Here is a 21480-nt window from a genome sequence, read left to right as displayed (position 1 = left end):
TACGTGACCCTTCGTAGATATGAGCCTGCTTTCTCAGTAGCCGCTTCACAAAGCTGTCTTTAGAGAGCAGGAGCTTGTAGCGAGTATCTTGTCTTGCCCCAAATAAATGGCACAGCTCTTGGGGACTGGCAGTAGCAAAATGGAAGCATAGAGGGGGGAAGGAAGCACCAGTAGTGTTTCTGACTATATTGCTTTTATAGCAGGAGGCGAGAAGGGAGGTTGAGGTCACCTAGTCTGACCCCAGTTGTCTTCCCTCTTGTCAAATTTCTGCTCTGTGTGTTCATAAACTGTGACGGAGCTTGGGGAGGGAGAACAGAGCTCTTTGGAAGACCTGTGTAGGTGCGGCACCTGGCTGTGCGCTGTGGTCTTGGAGCAGCTCTCAGGAGGGCTTTGGCCATGCAGCTTGTGACAAATAGTTAGGTGTTCTCACATGGGTTCTTGTCCCTGAGATCTTCCTGTAGATCTTCCTGTAGTTCTCAGCATTTCAGGTAATTTTCTCCACAACACATCCCTTAACCTGGGAGGTGATAGATAGTTTCTCCTGGGGGGAAGCAGGTGCTCCTGACTTAGTGGGCTCATGAAGGACGTCTGCTGGCAGGTGGGCATCTGAACCCCATCTCCAGAGGGTGAAGCTTGTGCCTTGAAGCTCCTTTCTTCTTCGTAGGTCTCCTACTCCTCTATGCTCTTAGGCCCTACCTCATGCTGCTGAATTACTGTGGTTGGTATTCCAAGACTGAACATAACCATCGCCTGTCCCTTCCCCACCCCATCTTTGCAGGTACGGTGACAAGGTTCCTAAAATGGCTGAAGCTATTAATTGGGTGGGCACAGCTTCCTGCCCCTCAAAGTGACTCTGGGCTCCTGCAGTCACAGGCTCAGCTAGAAGATGTCTCTGGTCCCTGCATGTCCCCCGTGGCTCTGCTCCTGCTGGAGGGCCTGTTGTAGGGGGTGGCTACACAATTAACTAACACAAATCGCTTGTGGGCCTGGTGAGCCACCAAGATTTAATGCTGGTTGTTACCTTCGCTATCAGGAAATGCATACCTTTGTGGGAAAATCCCCACTGACTTCTGAGAAATAATTTTATGGCTTTGGCATGAGGGAGAGAGACTTTTTGTTCCAGTTGCAAGATCTTTTTCTTTGCTAAAATCAGATTTTGCTTGGTGTATTTCTTAGAGCTCCATAAAGTACAAGTAGTCACTAACATCAAAATTAATGTTAATGCTAGAGTAATGCAATTTATGAACAATTTTAAAAAGTGTTCAGCACTTACATTTACAACAAAATTATAAGTTTAAAAAACATCTAGCTTTGCTTTTCCTCACACAGATTGCTAGTGTGACAGTCCCTTGCACAACAAGTCCACAAATCTTTCCAGAATAAGGCAAATACCCTGTTTTTGAAATGATTACTTACCTGCTGTTCTCCATCTCTGTGGCCATTGAGAGAGCCTGGGGATTTAAGAGTTCTGCACACTCTGTACTGTTGAAACTGCACTGACTATGGAGATTTGAATGTAATTTTTGGAAAGCAATTACAGTACAAGGTAAGGGGGGGGGGTGAGAGGGAGAATGCCAGTGATTTTGGAAATTTGTATTTCACTTCTTGCTGTACTTCAGCTGTACCTGATCACTTAAGTACCTGCTTCAACTTTGGAAATAGCAGCCAGGTATGGAAATGCTGCTGAGCTTGGTATCACATATTTTTAGCCCTCTTCTGTCCAGTACTCTCGATGCTTTTCCAAGTACTGGGGTACTTAACTTTAAAAATGTCATATAGCCATGCTAAGCCTCCATTCCTCACCCATGAAGAGGCCATTATTGCTTTTTTCTCATTTCTGTTTTGGATATTTCACAGATCAGGGCACCTGTCTGTCTGTCTCTCTAGTTCAGCCCTCCCAGCTCTGTTTCCCCTTAGATGATGCTGCACAGATGATGATAAATCCTGTCTCTCCTTGCCTCATTAAGTAATTTTCAAGCTTAAAGTCTTGGTCTGCCTTTGACGTCCTCCTTCTTGCTGTCCACCACATTGTCTGGTTTGGACTGTACGCTCTCTGACGCACAGCAGCGTTTTGATGTAGATTGCTCCTAAATCCTGCAGCATACACAGCCGGGACTGGTGCTGCTCAGTCTCTAGAAATGGCACTTTTGGTAATTAGGTAGCTCTTTCCTTCCAGAGAGCGGTTGCATAGCACAGCTGGCTGCGTTCAGTGCAGCGAGTTCCGTTACTGGAATTGCCTTTCTCAGATCCTGTTTTCTCTGTGTTTCTGCCTCAAGGAGGGAAGCAGAGGTGACAACCGCTGCCAGCTGAACAGATCCTGACCTGCCTCCGTTCCTCTCCTCACTCCTGCCCAGCTGAGCTGGCTGCTTACAGGAGGCTTCATAGCAACGCAATCAAAACTGACAGCAGGAGGCATGAGGCCTCTATAAGCTGCTTCATCCTTCTGTGCAGCACTGGAGATGAGGAGGATCGGGTGTAATTTTCACTGGTAAAATGCTGCCACATGTGGACGGGGCTACAGGAGGCTGGGGCTGCCTGATGGGCACACTCCATGCTCCTGGTCAGCTTGTGGGCCAGGAAAGTGTAGCCTCTTGTTCTGTAGCTGGAGAAAAGCACCATCCACTGACCTCCTGTCCTACCCAGCTCCTTGACAATGAGCACTTTCCTGGATAAAGCACAGGAGAACTGAAAGTGCGGACCACCAGGGCACCCGCTGCTCTTCTTGCAGCCTGCCTGGCAGGTGCGGGGCAGCTCTCAGGGACAGCCTGCTGGGAGAAAACCCTGGGTCAGCCCCAAATCTTGTGCTTGCCACAGCACTTTGGTGTGAAACAAGCTCTTTGAAGGCTGCCTGAGCCTTTCACAAAGACTTTCTCATTGGATTTTTGTGGTATAAAATCAATAGCAGGCAGCCAGACTTCCTAGCATCGTGGCTCTTTGTTCTTGTTTTGTATTAACTGGCTGAGTGAAATCCATGTTTGCTCTCTTGTAATGGTGCTGGGCTATCCTTGAGAACCTCTCTGTGTGTGTTAACATCTTTGAGTGGTGCTCTTTGTTCACCATGGACTCTGTAAGCACACAACTGATGCTCCAAGTGAAGATATTGATGCTTTGTTTTTTTTTTTTTTTTTTTTTTTTGATCTCAGGGTGAGCAAGTTCAGAGATCTAAACCAATAAAGAAACAGACCAGAAAAAAAAAAAAAAAAAAAAAAGGGGTTTTCTGCTGGTTGTCCTCCCTCTCCCTCAGCCTGTTGCCTGCAGATACTGGCACCTGTGCAGGACAAAGGCAGTGGCAACATCACAGCGTAATAAGTAATGCTTCTTAACTACTGAGAAATCACATCCTCAGGCTTCTGAGGGATTTCTCTGGCTTTGGTGGCTGTGAGCATTGTTTCTTTTCATAACAGTTGCTAACCAAGGGCTATGACGGTCCACAAGGGGTGTAGCTGCTTGCTGCTATGCTGCAAATGCTGCCTGTGCCAGAGTAAAGTGATTCACAATGGTATCAGCATGGTGTGCTCTCTGTGGTAGGTATATCTCTGTATTTTTCACCTGAAGGGCATTCTAGGTAAAGATTTGTTTTGCAGGCATCTTTTCAACACACAAACACATGCACACAGATTGGTAATTTTCCATATCACTATCAACTTCAAAAAGTTTCAATTCCCTTCTGTACAAGACTTTTCATATATGACTTGCAGAAACTTTGATACATGGAGATCAAGACCAGAATATTTATTTTTAAATGAGCCATGTCTTTTGAATTTGTTTTACCAGCTGTCACATTGGTTCCGTGTGGTGCAAAGATGATGTAGAATGGCTTGCTGCAAACTCCTAGCCTTAGAAAACTTCATGTTCTTGATTGAAAGCAGGTGAGCAGCAGAGCATAGAGGCTACTCCTTCTTGATTTGCATTCAGAAATAAGTAATTGATCGTTAATTTTCACGAAGGAGCACTCTGTCTTTTTCTCTAAATTTCTGGAATCACAAGAAAAAAGATATATGAAACACATAGCAATAAATACTATTCCTAATAAATGCAGAACTTGATTTTGGACCTGTAGCTATGATCATCTACAAATGGAGGCAGATGAGAATCACTAGACAGACATTTTTGTTTGATCAAAGGCAAGTTGAACACTGCAGTCAAAATTCAACGTGATTTCAGCTCCTGTGGGGCAGTACCTGAACTTATACTGGAACTTACAGCTTAAATAGACATAACAGGTAACCAAAGACTGTTAAGTTCTTCATGATTCAGAAATACATTGGTTTGCTTTAGAGGTTTTACAATTAACTGTCATTAGTAATTTCCATGTGCTGTCTTTGGTGCAAACATCGTTCCAGTCCAGTGTTCCCGATTTTGCAGTGCTGACTATGAATTCTTCCTCTTCATTTTTGGCATTTATTTAGTATTAACAAACTTCCTGGTCCCATGCTTCTTACTAAAGACATTCTGAAAAAGAGTGACACAAATTACTGTTAGTTTCCCATTGGCTATGAAATTGCTTTTCATTAGTAGCTGCCACAAAAGCAGTGCTTGCTTTAATCAACCCCAGTTGCATTGTTTGGAGAGGCTTGCAAGGCTGACTGGCTTTCTCAACCTGATCTGTGTTCACAGTAATGAGGCATCAAGCTAATGAGACCACTGCCATTACAATTAGCTGCTTATTAAATCCTAATTAAGGACCTAATTCTGCTAGGTGCTCAGTGCTGTTTGTAAGTAGCTGAATATCTCCATGTGCCTGTTTTGTGATTGCTAGTTGAAAGTGATACTTGGAGAGGATTGAAACTCTCTGCTCACATGTAAGGAATCTGTGGTCTGTTTCAGCACTAATGGGGTAATTGACCCTAATGATGTTGGCTGGTATGTAATGGGCAGAGCTGCCTTTCCTTCTCTGGAGCAGCCTAGCATCAATGTCACTGTTAAATGGGCTGTGATTCACACAGCATCAGGCTGCATGATGCTGGAGCACAGCGCTTCCTATAAAACATCCTGTGGCAGATTGCTTTCTGCACATTCAGGCATTGGTGAAATGAGTTTGCAACTTTATTGTTCATCGGGGCCAATTACAAGCAAACTTTACATTAGCCAGATGTGCTTCATTCTGAATAAACAACTCAATTCTGTCCTCCCGAGGCTGGAAAATGTTAACTGTGGAGTATCTCTTTTAGAATTGAATTTCCAAGTGACCTTAGCACTGCCTGCGTTCTGTGCTGCCCAAGGTGCTGAGCTGAGAAGGGGCACTTTCCTGAAGGAGAATCTCTCCTCCCTGCCACAGGCTGGTGCTTTCACTCTCGTTTCTGTAATGGGAAGATATTTGAAGTCTTCTTGATCTTCTTGTAGAGATGAGCTTTTAAGCTCACCTTGTCAGCCCAAGGAGCTGTGCTGTTTGTGGCAGCAGAGACAAGCCTGCCTTTATAGGCCTCAGCTCCAACAATGGTTGGCCATTGCCTCCCACAGCTGAGCTCAGGGAGCCCCCAGGGATGGATCTGTGCAGAGAAAGGGCTCCATTTCGTGAATCAATTCTGTCTACACCTGCAAGCACGCATCCCTGCCTGGGGCAGGGCCTCTGCACCACAGGGCCCTCCTGTTCCCCTGAGCCACCAGGCCTCCTGTGTGTTGGTGTGAGGCTGTGACTTCCCTGTGGAGGCTAAGTCATGTTAACATGACAGCAGTCCTGTCGAGCCATTCCCACATCCTTCTTTATGCCCTGCTGTTCCCATTTACCTCCCAGCACCTCCTGCCGAAGCAGCCTGCTGCTCTGCCTGGTGGGTAGAGGCAGTGTTATTCCCAGCGATGCTCAGTGAACGTGCACCAGATGTCTCCCATTCTTCAAGCAGTAGCATAAAACCCAGTCCTCTTCCGTTTGAACTTGGGCTGATTTCACCACAGCTGTCTTTTAAGTTAGATACCCTTAAATTTCAGTGCTCTGCCTTCTCAGCGTGAACACCTGCACCAGTAAAAGTGAGCTCAGATGGGGCTCCCACCAGCCTGTTGCCCCATAATGCTGCCCTAATCACTTTCCGAGCGTTAGTGAAAAGGAACTGAGCTTATTTTACAGGCTTAGTTGCAGTCATAAATTTTTGCATTGCTATTGTGTTACAGATGAAAGCTAATTTCCTGGGTTTGATCTTGATATCTCTGTGGCTCTGAAGAAGTGCTCTTGAGTGCCCAAGGTGCCTGGAGCCAATTCTGACTTGTGGAGGGTTGTTAGCACAGGATAATAGAGCATTGAACTACTTGGTATTAATCCCCAGTTCTTTGCTTGCTATGTTAATTGGAGGAATGATGTCTTTTCTGTGTTATGGGAGTGATGAATCAAATGCTAAATGTAAGAGGTAATTGCTGCTTCCTAGATTTAGAGATTCTGCAACTTTTATCAGTCCACATGGTTATTGGCATTGCCTTTGCGTAACTTTGTGATCTTTAGAGGCTGAGAACTCTTCCTGCTGGCTGTTTATTGTCCTTCCCCTTTGCAGCTGGTCCTGCTGGATCTAAAGTTGGACGGCCCAATATTTCACTTAGCAGCCTTGCTAATGAGAAACGACATCAAGACTAAGTAAACATTTTCCCCCCTGGGGACAACAAATTGACCAAAACTCCTTGCAGGAAACAACAAAAGCAGTACTTGGGTTTTGTTCCACCTGGGAGGTCTGTGTGCATGGCAGGTCTGGGCTCTTACCAGACCTGGAGGAGACCATCTGGCTTCTGTTATGGGAATATGTTGCAAGTGTGTGTTTGTACCTTCACTTAATCTGCTCCCTGAACACAACAGTGATGCAAAAGTGTGCAAGGCAGGTAGAAATCCCTGTCTGAAGAGGCAGATGCAAGAGCTGGTTTCTCAGCTATTCAGTAATGCAAAAGGTCTTGTCTGTTTAGTTTCTTCCCCCACAATGTGAAATGTGAACAATGCACTTAGCTGTTACCATGATAACCAGGCTTTAGAGCCTTTTGAATACCTGGAGTCCTAAAGCACTGGCAGGCTGGATGTCAGAGGAGAGGTTCTGAGCTGTGAATATTCCTAAGGAAATCCAGCTTATTCCCTGACTTGCTTTGTAAATAAAGGTGTTCTTGGCATGACGCCAGCTCTGCTTTCACATTTCCTTTTGAAAAGAGAGCAGAAATCTCATGTTGCTGAACCAATAGTTTACGTTTTATAGGATAGCAATGCTGCTTTGTTTCTCCTTTACTTACATTTTTGCTTTTCTACTATTTTGAATTAGCAAAGAGCTGATCTTACTTGGCACTTGTATAAAGACAGAGGGGGGAAAATACTGGGCACTTAGCCCAAATTGTCCTGAGTGCTTGTCTAGGATCTTATAGCTTTTTCTGTCTGCTTTTGGACATCTCTTTTGGTAATAAAATGTTCTTGGGTTTGAAGGAAGCTGCTTGATTGGAGAGAGACTGGACCACTCGACCACAAAATGCTCGTCAGGTTCTTGCACTCTTATCTATCACATCCAGAGGTTTCTCATGTCACAACCAGTTTTCTACGTCTTTCCTGGTTATCTTAATCTTGGGTGAGAACTTCGTCAGCACCCAGCCCGAGACGGAAGCACAAGGGTGCAGGGTGATAAAGTCTATCGCAAGTGACCAAACCAGCCTCCTGTCTGCCTTAGAAAGAAGCAACGCCCCAACAGCTTAGCTTTTAATAGTGTGCCCCTCTGTGGGTCACTGCGGGACTGTGTCCGTAATAGTCTGCAGGGGAAGTAAAAGAAAAACACTTAAAAATGTAGCCACAGGAAAGGAAATTCAAATACGTGTATCTGGGGTGCTATTATTCATCCAAGCAAGCATTTTAAAGATGTGGGTTCAATTTTCCACATCTAGCTCTGGATTTAATAATTAGGCCCAGCAGAAACGATCTGTTGGATTTTCAAGCCTTCAGCCTGACAGCAAAGTACATTTACTTGTATTGTTTGGAGTCTCAGATAAAAAAACAAAACAAAACAAAACAAACAAACAAACAGAAGAGTCAGTGCTAGACACTGGACAAAGCTCTGGGAGACATGAATCTGTGATATTAGCTCCTTAAATATGGTTGTTTCATTTCCTGAAACCTTTATGCTCTAGCATCAGTATGTTGAAAGATCTTGGTTGCAATTAACCTTTAAATGCTTAGAGAGTTGCAATGATTGCTGAATCTGCTTAATGCTTTAAGAGATTAAGGATGCCTTTTGATGGTGGGAATTCACCTTCCGGGCTGTCTGGGATGGGTCATTTCCATTGTCTCTCTCATATTTAGATTTTGTGTTGTGTGCAGTTCCTTTGTACTTATTAATTTCCTCCAGGTCTCTGTTGTCACACCTTCATCCGTGCCCTTGGGCTTGTTGCTGCAGCCAAGGTAAAACCATTTAAAATCATGCATGAGCTGATGCTGTCCAGGATGTGCTTCAGGAAAATCTGTGGGTTTGGTTTTATCTGAAAGAGTTTCTATGCAGAGGGAGACTCCTGGAGTCCCAGGCAAGGCACTGAACTGGTGCCTGAGTGTGTGCATCCTTTTTTATTTGCTCTGCAAACAACACACGCTGCAAGCCACACCTTTACCATGGTCCTAAATTCGTAAAATAATCCATTTGTTGCTTGGAAGAAGCATATTTGCATTCTGGCATGTTACCCTGTTCAGGGATGCAGTTCACCAAAATAAATACTCCTAAACTTTTCCAGTTTTCCAGCAATTTGACTGCAAGAACTCTCCAAGTAACACATTTCTTCCTGCACAGGAGAGTAGCAAAGATGTTTGAGCCATGAACTGGGGTCAGGAGTCCTTAGATATATCTGTTGCTATATGAATGGCATGTTCTTACCTTTCACATCTCTTTGTGCATCTATTAAAGTGGAAAACAATAACATTTACTATATTGCACATAAACTGTGGGGCTGAATTTTTCACTGGAAGTGCTCTGAGATGACTGATTCAGCATCCATGAATACGCATGATCTTGCTCTGTGGCTGGTAAATAGGCAGCTCTGTTACCCAGGTCTTGGTCAGGCTCCAAACACAGGAGAATTTTGCATGTTGGTGGTGGGGGTGCTTTTGGCATGGCAGGTCAGAAAGAGGAAAGGGTAATGAGAACTTGTAATGACTGATAACTGCAGGAGTTTTGGTCAGATGGATTAAGGCAGTTACTGATGTCATTAAGGCAGTTACTGATTGTCATTTGTGCAATTTTTTTTTTTTTTTTTTTTTTTTTTTTTTTACAAAAAGGGTATGTTTTATTACCTTAAATGTTCTCTTTAATGCCCTTAGAAAATTACATTATATGTTCGACATTATCAGTCCTCATGTCCTGGTTGAGACATTATCCTTGTTGACTGTCAGTAGTATTTGTCTGATAATTCTTCTGAAAGTTATTGAAGATGAGATGTGCTTAATTAAAAAAAAAAATAAATCACCATGTAAACCTAAAGAATTGTGCATGTATGGGCAGCCCATCAGAAGTCTGTTACCTAAAAGTTGCATCATTAATGGTCAGAATACAGCTCACATCTTGCAGTCCAGCTTGGTTTGCAAGCATGGTATTATATAAGTGGGAGTATTTTGACTTCTGCAAATATTTAGCTTTTAGAAGTTAGCATTTTAGTTTGGAACCTTAAAATTTTTAAAAATTTTAATTGTGTATAAACAGGATCACGCAGGTTCTTCCCTCTTCCCCGATGAGTATCCAGAAAAGGGAAAGGGTGAAGGAACAGGAGAACTGGAAATGCTTTCTTGCTCTGTGGAAGGCAAAGAGTTTGGCAGTGTCATGTTTTAAAAGCTTATGACACTTATTTTCTACATGATTTTTATTTTAAAATTGTGATAAGGATGTACGAATTGCAAAGTGTAATCTGCTCAAATGAATGGGAATCTTTCACACAGGGCTTATTTTTTGACAGTGTCTTTCCTATTCCCCTTGGTAATCATGAAGCAAACTATTGGCAAACCAGCTGGGCCAGCCTGGGTGGCTGAGCAGCCGTGGGAGCCGGGGGTTTGGTGCCTGTGCATGGGGCTGCTGAGGCCAGTGGGGACAGTTGTGCCATCTGTGGGCTTAAAGTGAAGAATAGAGAGCAGAAAATCAGCACAGGCACAAAAACAGCCTGGAAGTAGGAGAGCTGAGCAGGCATGCTTGTTTAGCTAGTGAAAATACTACAGGGACACTTGATTAGAGCGTGTCAGTGCCTTCAGAATCCTGGAGATGATTCCTGGTATTAACAGGGCTCTTTTATGCAGCGACAGTAGTGGTAAGAGAGGCTGGTGAGAGGGGAAGCTGGAGAAATTAGGAACAGTTTCTTTATAAGGTAAAAACTGCTGGAACAAGCCGCTGAGAAGTGCTGAGTTCTCTGTAGCCAAACCTCTCCATATCTTTGGAAATATTAATCTTTTGCCAAATATGTTCTGTACTTCAGCCCCTCATGCTTTTAAGCACCCCTTAAAAAAAGATCCTCTCATCGCAGTGGGCTAAAGCCAGGTCAGGCAGAAATCACCCATGGCTGATTTTTGTTCTGCCCACAAAGCCTGGAGAATAAAGATAGCTCCAGAAGGAATTGTTCTCGTGGAAAAAACAAATAAAATCCCGTGACACTCCTTTCACAAGCTTTAAAGCATAGGGCAAGCTACAGGTGTAGGTACATGGTTTGATTTGTAGTGAAATCCCTTTAGTAACCCTGACTGCTCTGCCTGTTGAGCTGTGCCACACAGGTGAGGTGTCCAAGGCAGGTACTGAACCAGCCTGGTGATGCTTTCAGATGACTTCTCTGGTACTGATGTTGATGCTGATGATGTCTGAAGGTGGAGGAGACAAGTGTGATCTCAGCCTGTTGCTGCTGGCTGTCTCTGGGAATGAAGGCTGTGCTGAGGGGCGAGGGGTTGTGCAGGTGGTTAAGTTGGAAGCGCCCAGTCTGTGGGCAGACACAACCAGGACGGTGGTGCTGGTGAAGTCCAGCTTGGGTAAAATGGACTTCTAAGTGAATAGCTTTAGGAATGAAGTCAGTAATGGTGTGACAGCTGTGCTGGGAATGGAGTAGATGTGAAGAGTCCTGTGCCCTGGGCAAAGATCTGTCTCCTGCCTTGAGGAGTTTCTGTCTGTTTGGGCTCAGTGGCTTCAGCAGGGCATGGGAACAGGCCCAAAGCCAGCGTGTCCTTGGCTCTGCCGTGGGAGTGGATTTATTCACTCCCATTTTAGAGGGGATTCCTTGAAGAGAGGGGGTAATTCTCAGGGAGACAAACGGCGACAGTCAGGGCGAGGAGAGGAAGGAAGGATGTCAAGTCTGATGGCTGCTTGCCTTATGTTTACCTTCGAGGCAGCCAGCATAAGCTACAAGGGGAAAACAGATGGGCAATGACTGTGTCTGCCTGCATCTCTGCCTCCTACCACCTAGCTCTGGCAGCGAGCCCAGGCCACTCCAGCGAGCTCTGGAGGAGCTGCAGAGAGCATGCACAAGGCGTGCTGCTTGCCAGGCTGGGGATGCGACCACGCTGCCAGCCAGGGTCCCAGCTAGCCCCCACCTCCCATCAGGCTGGGCTTTGTGCTTGGGCAGATAATCTGCTCGGTTGCTGTTAATGTGAAAACATCGCTTTGAGCCAAATGAATGTCACACTTCAGAAATCAAAGAGCAGCCCAATATCAATATCACATGCTTCTTGCCAGCAAGGGATGCCAGGAAGAACTGGAGGGCTCCCGAGGTGTTAGATCCAGGCAGGGGATTTGACTGGTGCCCTTCACGTGCGAGGGGGGATGTTCTCAAACAGGGAGACACTAGGTGCTGTGCTGCTCCCTGCTTCCGAGGTGACAGGCCAAGCTCACAAATCTGGCAAAAATAGCTCACTCGGAAGCTAAGCACTTTACACAAACATGTGCCTGGATGTGTGAACACCGGGAAAACTAGTCTTATTTAAAAACAAGCACACTAAAGGACACAGCTTTTAGCAGAAATGATTTTTTCAGAGTTTTGGGGAAAGCAGGGAGACAAACTTGGTATTTCTGTGAATCTCACAATGAGAAACACTTGTGTGGGTTTATTCGTTGGCTTTTCATCTCATTTCAGTCCCTCATTCCTTCTGCATTTCCAATGAACTGCACCCTGGGCTGAGAAGCCAGCAGCTGACTCACCGTACCCCACGAGATGTGCCCATGGAGGAACCTGGACGGGGTCTTACGTGGTGGCTGTGAGGACTGAGGTTTGTCCCATTGCTCGTCTGCTCTGGGTGCTCTCTTCATTCTTGTTTGCACACGCAGCCTGGGGAACATTGTATGCAAAGAGCTGTTTTCCCTGATTTAACCCTACAGCCATGACAAATCTATGCAAATTAGGTTGTGCAATGGTGCATGATTAATCACCAAGGTTTTCCCTCTGCTCTGCAGGTGGACAATCTTACGCTGCCCCAGCACAGTGCTTGTCTGTGGGTGCTGTGCCTGTGCTGGGAGCATCTGATGGTGGCACTGAGCTGCGGGGAGCTCAAGAAGGAAGAATTCCTCCTCTGTGGACCTGTGCACACCCTCCTTGCTCTACCTTGGCATGTCCCTGCTCAGGGGAGGAAGGCAGATGTACAACACGAGGCAGATGAACAGCTCACAGCTTGCTGTGACTGGCTTCTGCTGGGGAGGCAGATAAGGCTTGTGATTTGGAAATAGCCAGACCATCAGAGAATGTTGATGAGTAACACGGCTTTCCAGCTACCATTCTGCTTTTAATCCTGTGCAGCTTTTGGACGTCACTGACAATGAGGGATCTTGTCTGAACAGGAATTTACAAGGAACTTTTCTTCATGGAACAAGCTGAAAATCCCCAGACCCCAGACTTACGCAAATTCAGTGCAAGGTTTGCTTTAATTTTTATATTTTTCATCACTATTTGTAAATGACCTTCTTCGACCTCGGGGTGCCACAAGGACAGAATAAATTTTCGCCAGGCTTGTGGATATGGAGTCAATTTTCATGACAGCAGGAAACTGGTTGGGGCTTGTCGAGCTGCTGGAAGCCTGCTTCATGAGCAGAGAGGAGCACCGTGGAGTGTCGGGCCTGCACTCAGGCACAAACTGGTCCTTTGGTAGCCATTCAGCTGCATTTGGTCTGAGGCCTGCTCTCTGTCTTGTTCTTGGCTGAGGAGATGATTGGGGATGACAAGTTCATTTCCCCAAGGGACCTCAGCTCTGTGCCTGTCCAGTCTGGACTAAGAAGATAATAAATTTCTGTACTAATCCATTTAGACCTAAAATACAATTCCAGAAGATATTTGTTAAGTGCAGTCCTATTCCATGAGAGCAGTTGCAGTCTATATTTTCCATACATATTTGCAAAATCATTCCAAATATGTGCATTTATTTTTACAAGCGCTTGTCATCACATAAAGTATTGACAGGCAGCAGTGTCCCTGCTAGACTATCTCTGTAGCAACCTCCCGAGCAGTCGGCAGCCTAATGCATTTATAGCCTGATTAAGGGCTGCAGGAGACTCCACTGGTTTCTTAGAGCTGCAAAGGTGGAGACAAGCTTGGGGGCTGTGGGCAGGTTACAGCCCTGCGGCTCTTGGCTCTTCCTTCTGCCTTCAGTTCCCTCACCCCTGCTGCAGGGAATGTCCCAGGCAATCCTTGGCCAAACACAGGGTACCATTATCAAATGAGAGGTGTGTTGCATTTTAATGGACATCTATAGCCAAACACATCTGGTCCATTCAATTTGGATGGTGTTCAAGGAAAAAAAACCAGACAATTGGTGAGAAAACTCCTTGAAAGGGGTTCCAGCTAGATCTGGGTGAAGTTTTCAACAGAGTGAACCGATCCAAGAAAATGGATGAGAGCTGTGACTTCAGAGAAACATTAGTGAATTGCTTCAGCTGAGGGGAAAAATAACCTCTTCCTTACTTGGTCCCTTAGTTGGAAGCACTGACTGTCTTTTTATTGGAAACTTTGATATTTTTTTGTTTCCAAACAGCTTCCCTTATTTAAAAATTGATCCAAGAGCAAATGTTAGTAACAGATTAAAATGACCTTTCAAGTCAAACAATTTTGTAGGCTGACTCCAAGTGGACTGCTCTTGTTTGATTGTCTCAGTGACAGCTTGAAAAGAAAACTCTCAAGTTTGATTTATTTGGAGACAAACCATTTTCCAAAGTTCACCTCACAATTTTCAAAATTCATTATTTATCAAATTTTATAATTGTTTGGAGAGTAACATTATTTTACTTTGGCTAAAGCAAATATATTGGAAGTGCAATTAAAAAAAAAAAAAAAAAGTATTTATTTTGTAATTAACCATAAGTATTTTTTACATTCAAACCAATATACAGTGATATTTTGGTAAAGACATGCAATTTTCTTTAAGGTTACTTTAATACGTATATCAAAATTGGACCTTTTCTGTTTATTTGTTTGTTTGCTTGTTTGTTTAAAGACTTTAATGGTAATTGATTAATTTGCCAATGTCTTTCAGTGACCTTTATGACTTGAAGCTTTCCAGAACTGACTTAATTAAAGATGGGATGGAATCAAAGTGAATTTAAAAAATGTCTGGTTTATTATTCCCTATTAAAATTCTCTTGAATTGCTCGGCTGTCAGATATGGAGCGGAATTTATCATTAAGTTATTCACTTAGGTAATTAAATGAACCTGCAGCTCTAGTTGAGGTGAAAGTGAAAAGAGGCAGTGGGATGCCACGTGTGACAAGCTGGCTTCCTGGCAGACTTGCTGGGATTGTTTAGGTGTCCACCCTTAATTTGAGGAGAGTCTGCTGAGTTTCTGCTTCTGATTTTTTACTCTGTAATAGCTTCCGAACAATACGCCGTGATACTCAGTCCTATTTGTGGATTCCCATCTTGCTATGCACCAAGGACATTGTTGTCAAGGCTATTTATTCAGTTACTGTCTCTGTGTTGCAGGAGGCACAGAGAACTTTCTATAGAGATCAATGTTTGTTTCTTGTCAACCAAATGGCATGGCTGAATGAAGACATATGCTATTCAATTATTTTCATTACACCCCCTGGATTAATTTTAAAATTTAAAAAAAAAAATACCGTGAAATGTGAGGAAAGCCTAACTATAGAAAATTCTGACTAATAGGAGAAAGAGGAGCTTGCAGTGCTAAGCCTGGACCTAAGGATGTTTTTGTCTGTTAATGATTTAGCAAATGCTGTAAATTGGCCTGACCAGGATCCATTATTACCATGCTGTGATGTGGGGAAGCCTGCTGAATGAAATGGTAAAGGTCAGATCCTCTAGTGGTGTCAGCGCTGTGCACACAGCTCTGAGAACATACACTATTGCAGGGCTTAAATTTGTCTTCTGGCTGGAGGTAGAGGAGATGAGGAGCAGTGTGTTGTGCCTTACAGACCGTGATTGCAAAGAGAAATCATTCCCTTTGGTCAGCGTTAAACTTCCACCATTTTGGCAATTATGTAGCTGCAAATTAGATACCATGTAATAACTCCTGATCTGTTTATTACAGAGCAATTTCCAAACTATGTGATCTTAATTTTAATTAACAGACTCATGAAAACAGAAGCTCATAAATTCAGAGCTCTCTCGGGGCTCCAGTGATTGCATGAGGCACTGGTTTCAAACTTCAGTAGCTCTTCTGTTGCACCTGCCAAAGCTCAGACATTGGTTTTCCTGGCTGAGTGTTACTGTCAGTGAGTGCTGTCTGTACCAACAAGGCATAAAAAAGAAACATCATACTGCAGGCAGATGCATCCAATGACCTTCCCTATTACTAGGGTCACTCTGAACACAAAGGTGTGACAGTCCTGCTGAAGTGTTTCCTAGCTACTTCCCCAAATCCCCAAATCTGGACTTCCTAAATCAAAAGGCTAATCTATGGATATCTCCAATAATTTCTCTTTCCTCTTTCCATAAAAATGTATTGGTCTATAAAAGGATGAAGGTAAAAATAGATATTTTCTTGTACAGTGTTTCCTGTTAAAGACTTCACTTCTAGGAGTCCCCATAAGCACTGGATCAAGCAAGACTGATAGATCAGAAAGCAAAGTGGTACTTCTACCTGCCATGCTCTTTTCTCTCAACAGAGAGAAAGCAGCTATTCAGGGTGCTGAAGGTGAATGAATCGCTTGCAATCATATCAGATTTTGCTGATTTTTTTTTTTTTTTCTTTCTTTTTTTTCTATAGAATGAATGTCCTCTGTAGTACAGCAGTTCTGATCCACTCTGGCAGTCACCCCTTGTACTTGCTCAATAAAGGAAGGTAGCTTTGCACTTCTGGTAGTGATGGAGTTGTGGATATGGTTGTAAGAGGGGAAAAAAGAAAAAAAAAAGATCTTTTAGCTTATCCCATAAACATACTTTGGTTTGCATTTCATTTAGGTTTAATTTCTATTTAAAAAAAAAAAAAAAAAAGTCATGTGTACTAAAAGCCATGTGATTGAGAAACTGATCTATCCACTTTAAACTCCCTAGGGAAGCTAATCAAAGATGGGAGAGCTGCATGCCTATGGGTGATAGTCTTCTTCAGAAATCCCAGGCTATATGCTAAGCTCATTTGTTACTCATACGTAGTGGCATTTGATTATTAATGTTATCATACTTAATTTTCCATTATTATTATAAAGTACATGTATCTTTCCCTTAAATATTTTATTCAACAGTTTTACTGCAAAACAACGAAACTAAGAAATTTGTGGGAAGAGGTTTGTTGCTGCTGTGCTAATTTTTAGAGGGCTGGTCCCCCTTCCTTGGGGGCAGCAATGCCAGTGTTTCCAGGAGAAGTCAGGCTCACATCCAGGCTGATGGGTGCTCTGAAGTCTCAATGGAGTGACCACTGCCTTGGCTTCAGGTAATGCTACCTGTTGTTCAATGAAAGATATTTGCATTTGTGCACTGTTATTTGGCTTTTACAAATTCAGTGGAAAATTTCATACAAACCCTTTGAGAGCTCTGGGGATTTAAGAAAAAAATAAAAAAATAAAACAACAACACTCCATTTCGTTTATTTTTCTTTAATACTTATGAATTTGTTAGTGATTTTAGAAAGAAGTATTTCTAAATGACACCAAATCAGTCATTTGAGTTAATTTCAGCCTCACTTAAAGGGTTTGCAGACCTTAGTGGATTTTTAACTTGAGGTAAACAAACTGAAAAACAGATAATTATCGCATCTTGAAATATTTTATGAGTGCCATGCACATCTCTTGAGTGTCCTTTAAAGACGGAAAGCTCCATATTTATTTACATAGCCACATACTTCCACAGCCAGCTCTCTGCTTTTTAGCATTCAGAAACCAGCAGTTCCTGCATGCTACCAAGCAAAAAATGTGTCTTGGTGTCTGTAAAGGAATATGATTAATTCCTGTGAGGAAAATGATAGCAGCACAAAATAACACAGCAACTCCCTTTGGTTCTATCACAAAAAATTAGTCAAATTACTGACGGTGCTCATGCACAAAATGTACATAACAAAATGTAATGCAACTAGAAGAACAACTTATTGCTTAATTGAGAGAAAATAAGCATCTCCATCAGCTTCCTTTTGTTCTCAAAATAGTGTTTACTCTTACACAGAGTGCTGCGGCATGCATGGGCTCCGCAGGAACTTCATGCTGATAAGCCAGAGACAGTCTTAGGCATGTTTTTGATCTGCTGTGATATTACAGGACTTGTGGCTGCTCAACTAAAGTGCTATGAGAGGCGTGAAATCACAGTTCCTACACTTGGTTAGTCTAAGTCCTGAATTTCTCCTGTAAAATGAGTGAAAGAGAGCCCTAAACCTTTGGTTGTCTCCCAGCAGAAGTTCTGCAGCATGACACACTCGTGGGGGCCCTGAGGAGCAGGGACAGTCCACCGACCTCTGGCAATGGCAGCCAGATAGTGATGACACCTCTCTTGGGCTGGCCAAAAGAGCTCATAGGGATGACCAGCTGAGATGGCTGAGCTGTCCCAGCCTTTTTGTGACCCAGGACACCTGATGGGACAGGGACAGGCATCTAGGGGCTGGAGATGAACAGAAAGTGTCAACAGAATGTTTTAGCTTGGACCAACCCAAATTCAAGGAGCTGTCTGGGGATGAAGTACAGAAAATGAGGCAGTGACACCACTAGACATTTTTGCTATGTGAAAGCTCCACTTCAGAGGTGAGGACTGCTTCCTCCTTGATTCTCCTCTGTGTGGTTTTGTGAAAGAACTCATCTCACAGCATCAGTAGTGTTTGCATGTCCTTATTTTTGAAGTAGCAAAACTATATGTTGCTGGTTATCCTTTGTTCTCTGCAGATAGAGAAGTTTATTGCAAAGCTATTACTATTATCACCATTCTTAGCGAGAGTTACTGATCTCTGCTGTTACCACCTGAGATGCTCCTGAGTGTTAATTACTTCCCTTGAGAGTGTTCTTGGCTTGCTGATGCTCAGAAATGCAAGTGACTTGTATCTATGACCTGTTAGGTACATATCAATATCTGGAAGATGATTAGACTGCTCAATTTGAATATTATATATATATATGAAAACATCCAAAAATATTCCAGTCCTCTTTGCATAGAACAAGGAAGACAATGAATGCTGCTTACAAACAGCAAGTGATCAGTGTATTGGGTCAACTATTCAGTATTTATTTTGATTAATATCTCTCTTGGAAGGCAAAAATGTCAATGTTGGCTGCTACCAATCACTTAGGAAGACAATGTATTTAACAGCTGATGAGGTTTAAGGTCCTTCTGCTTGTATGTGTGTCAGTGTGACTTTTAATCTTTTTTTTTTTTTTTTAATTTATTATTATTTTTTAATAATATGTAGATGCCAACTAGATTTTGTGGATGTTAAGAGAGTTCTCTAGGTCTGACAAATAGTGCAACATGTTGTAGAAGGCTGTGCTCCAGCTAGCAGATATGACTGATACTCGTAGTAGTTGTTATGTTACTGAACTGACAAATTTGGACTTACAAGAAAAATGTAGGTGTATGGACTCAATTATATGCTGCAGAAAAGGGCTGCTTAATAGAACAGGTTGGAAAGCAGATTTTCTCTTTAATGGGTAACTCACAAATTTGACAAAATGCGACAGTTTCTAGCAGAAAGTAATCTGAAAGTAGATTTCAAATTAATTGAAACTTTTTGATAAATGTGGAAGTTTTTTTTTTTTTTTTTTTTTTTTTTTTTTTAATGATGGAAAATTCTTGGAAATTTCTGGATGAAAAAACTTTCAGAAAAAAAGAATTCAGAAAAATGTTCTCCAAGGGGGAAATATTTCATGGCATCATTTTGTTTTACTTGTTAGTAAACTGAATCTGCCATAAAATTCAATTGCTGAAGATGAGCTATGGATCTTTGAGTATGGAACACATGCACGAACAAGCTTTAATATGCCACCAGTTTATCATTTTACAGGGGAAAACATTCCATTCTCATAAAGTTGGAGTGAATTCCCTGCTGTATTTTCTTTGACGTGTTCCTGTTGGGAGGATTAGAGCTTTTAATGAAAATGACGACGTTAGACTAGTCATATGTAAGGAATGATTTGGGGAGCTGTAAACATGGCAGGGTTTCTATTATTGTTATTATTTAACAGGAAAGTGCTCAAACTGTTTCTAAGCAGTTCCTTTAGGTGTTTCAATGTGCTTCTTGGGCTTATTTAATGGTCCATAACTTTAGCATATCCCATTCACAGCAAAATGAAAGTGCATGCTTTGTTCTGGCATTTGTGTAGCTCTTTGTATCCTGAACACGTAAAAATCAATTTCATATGCTTTTGAAATCAATAATTCTTCATTATCTTCTTTCAATTCCATTCTCCCTTGCCCTTCCCATTTCAGTACATATCCCTAGAAGTCATAATACATGCTCTCAATAGAGACAATTCCCCATCAATAGTATTTTATTAGATGATTTTGGAAGTGTTTATACTTATTCTGCCCATGGACCTGTTAGAGATAACCACTGAGGTGCTTTTGGGAGTCCTTTCCTAAAGCATTAAAAAGGTGTAACAAGTAGCCTGAGGGATTAACTATTTGTGTCAAAGCAATCTGTTGTAAATCAAGTAGCAATCAAACCAATTCATTTGTTCATCTGTTTTGTCTTTCAGCAGGTTTTCAGTTTGTTCTAGGCTGCACGAACATTTTTTGTGGAGCTGACTGCGGAACCAGCACTGAGAGAAGCCCAGTTCAAAGGCTTTCCTCCTGATGTGCACAGTGGATTTAGAAAGCTGGGAGCCTGGGGGTTTTATCCTGCTGGGAGGGAAAGCTTGGTGAGATTTATAGTGGGAGGGAATCTGAGACCAAGAGAGTTCAGCTAAAGGATCAAGCAAAGAGAACTCAGCAACCAAGTCCTTGTTCAGTAACACAACTGAATTGTGAACGATGGTGAGAAGACACTGCTTCAGCTCTTAGCTAAGAAGCTTCATCTCCAGAAACACAAGCCCTCTCTGGCCACAAAATCATTGGTAAGCTTTATCTTCGACCTGGTGAGGTGCAGCCCCTACTGACTGTAGCCTCTTTGCTATTGCAGAAGTCATACAGAGATATTGACTGATAATTTATTTTTGTAGTCTCTCTTCTTTGGGCAACAGGATTAGGAATATAATGAATGAAAAACTGGAGAAAGGGGGCACTGAAGATGGCAGAGACTTTTGTATTCCAGCTTCTTACTCATTTTTTCATGACTTGCCCTTCTAAATTTGGCGATGGCTCCATTGCCAAGTGGAAACTGGTGTATGTGTGGGGGGCACTAGCAGAGACAATAAAGGGTAACCTTTGCAAGGAATTGTGCACCCTGTAGATGATAGCGAGATGTGGATTTTCAGCATACTGAAAATCATTTCCTAGGATGTCCCAAACAAACATGCACTCCCTTAAAGCTCAAGTTTGTGTTCCGGGAGAGGTCTAAAGTGCAGAACTGAAGCTGCAGATATTGATCTGATCTGATTATATTGCTCCTATGTCGTTTGGATGTTGTTATAAAACTGCTCAGTCATTATAGCTGTTTATCTGTAGCTATTACAGTGTATAAAAACACTAAAGATAAATGCATTCCAATGATTTTTAATGTTTCTTCAAAGTAAAAGATTCAAATTGTGAATAAAAGTCCACATCTATGACATCTTTTATATATTGGCTTAACTTTAAGAATCTACTTAAGTCTGAGTGATTTTTCTTGTTGATTTAATTTCTGCACTCCTGCCAGACTGTATTATATAATAGATCAGAATGATGCCTGAAATCATCTGCATAAAGCAGTGTTCCTCAGCTATGCCCAGTGCTGCGGGGGCTTGATTGTAAACCTCCTGGAGCTTCTAAGATTTACTTAGGCAACAAACAAGCTCTAAATCCTGCATTAGGTAGGTAAAGACTGGTAGGTATGATTTTAAAGTAGAAATAGATAAATTACCCTGTCAATTCAAATAAAATAGAATACTAGTGAATGTTGGCTGATATTTAATATAGATCCAACCCATCCCCTACCCCCAAAGCTGCAATTCTACCAGCTGTAGGCCATGAATAGAGCAATTAGTTAAAAAATAAAAACTGCTAAAAACTGGTGTCATCAGGTCATCAGGGATAGGA

General features: G+C 42.5%; 2 long non-coding RNA genes across 2 annotated transcripts; one reads left to right on the top strand and one right to left on the bottom strand.

Moving 5' to 3' along the window:
• The first annotated feature begins 3241 nt into the window (after nucleotides 1-3241).
• On the top strand, nucleotides 3242-14479 carry LOC311439591. The gene is made up of 4 exons (XR_014694845.1): nucleotides 3242-3309; nucleotides 3405-3524; nucleotides 12028-12160; nucleotides 12345-14479. It is a non-coding gene; the product is annotated as an uncharacterized lncRNA (long non-coding RNA).
• On the bottom strand, nucleotides 3708-7415 carry LOC311439592. The gene is made up of 2 exons (XR_014694846.1): nucleotides 6960-7415; nucleotides 3708-4452 (listed from the first exon to the last, which is right to left on the bottom strand). It is a non-coding gene; the product is annotated as an uncharacterized lncRNA (long non-coding RNA).
• Nucleotides 14480-21480: the final 7001 nt, after the last annotated feature.

Source organism: Aythya ferina (assembly GCF_964211825.1).
Source record: "Aythya ferina genome assembly, chromosome: 7".
In the NCBI taxonomy this organism is placed as follows: Eukaryota; Metazoa; Chordata; class Aves; order Anseriformes; family Anatidae; genus Aythya; species Aythya ferina.
This window is presented reverse-complemented; position numbering and strand designations above follow the sequence as displayed.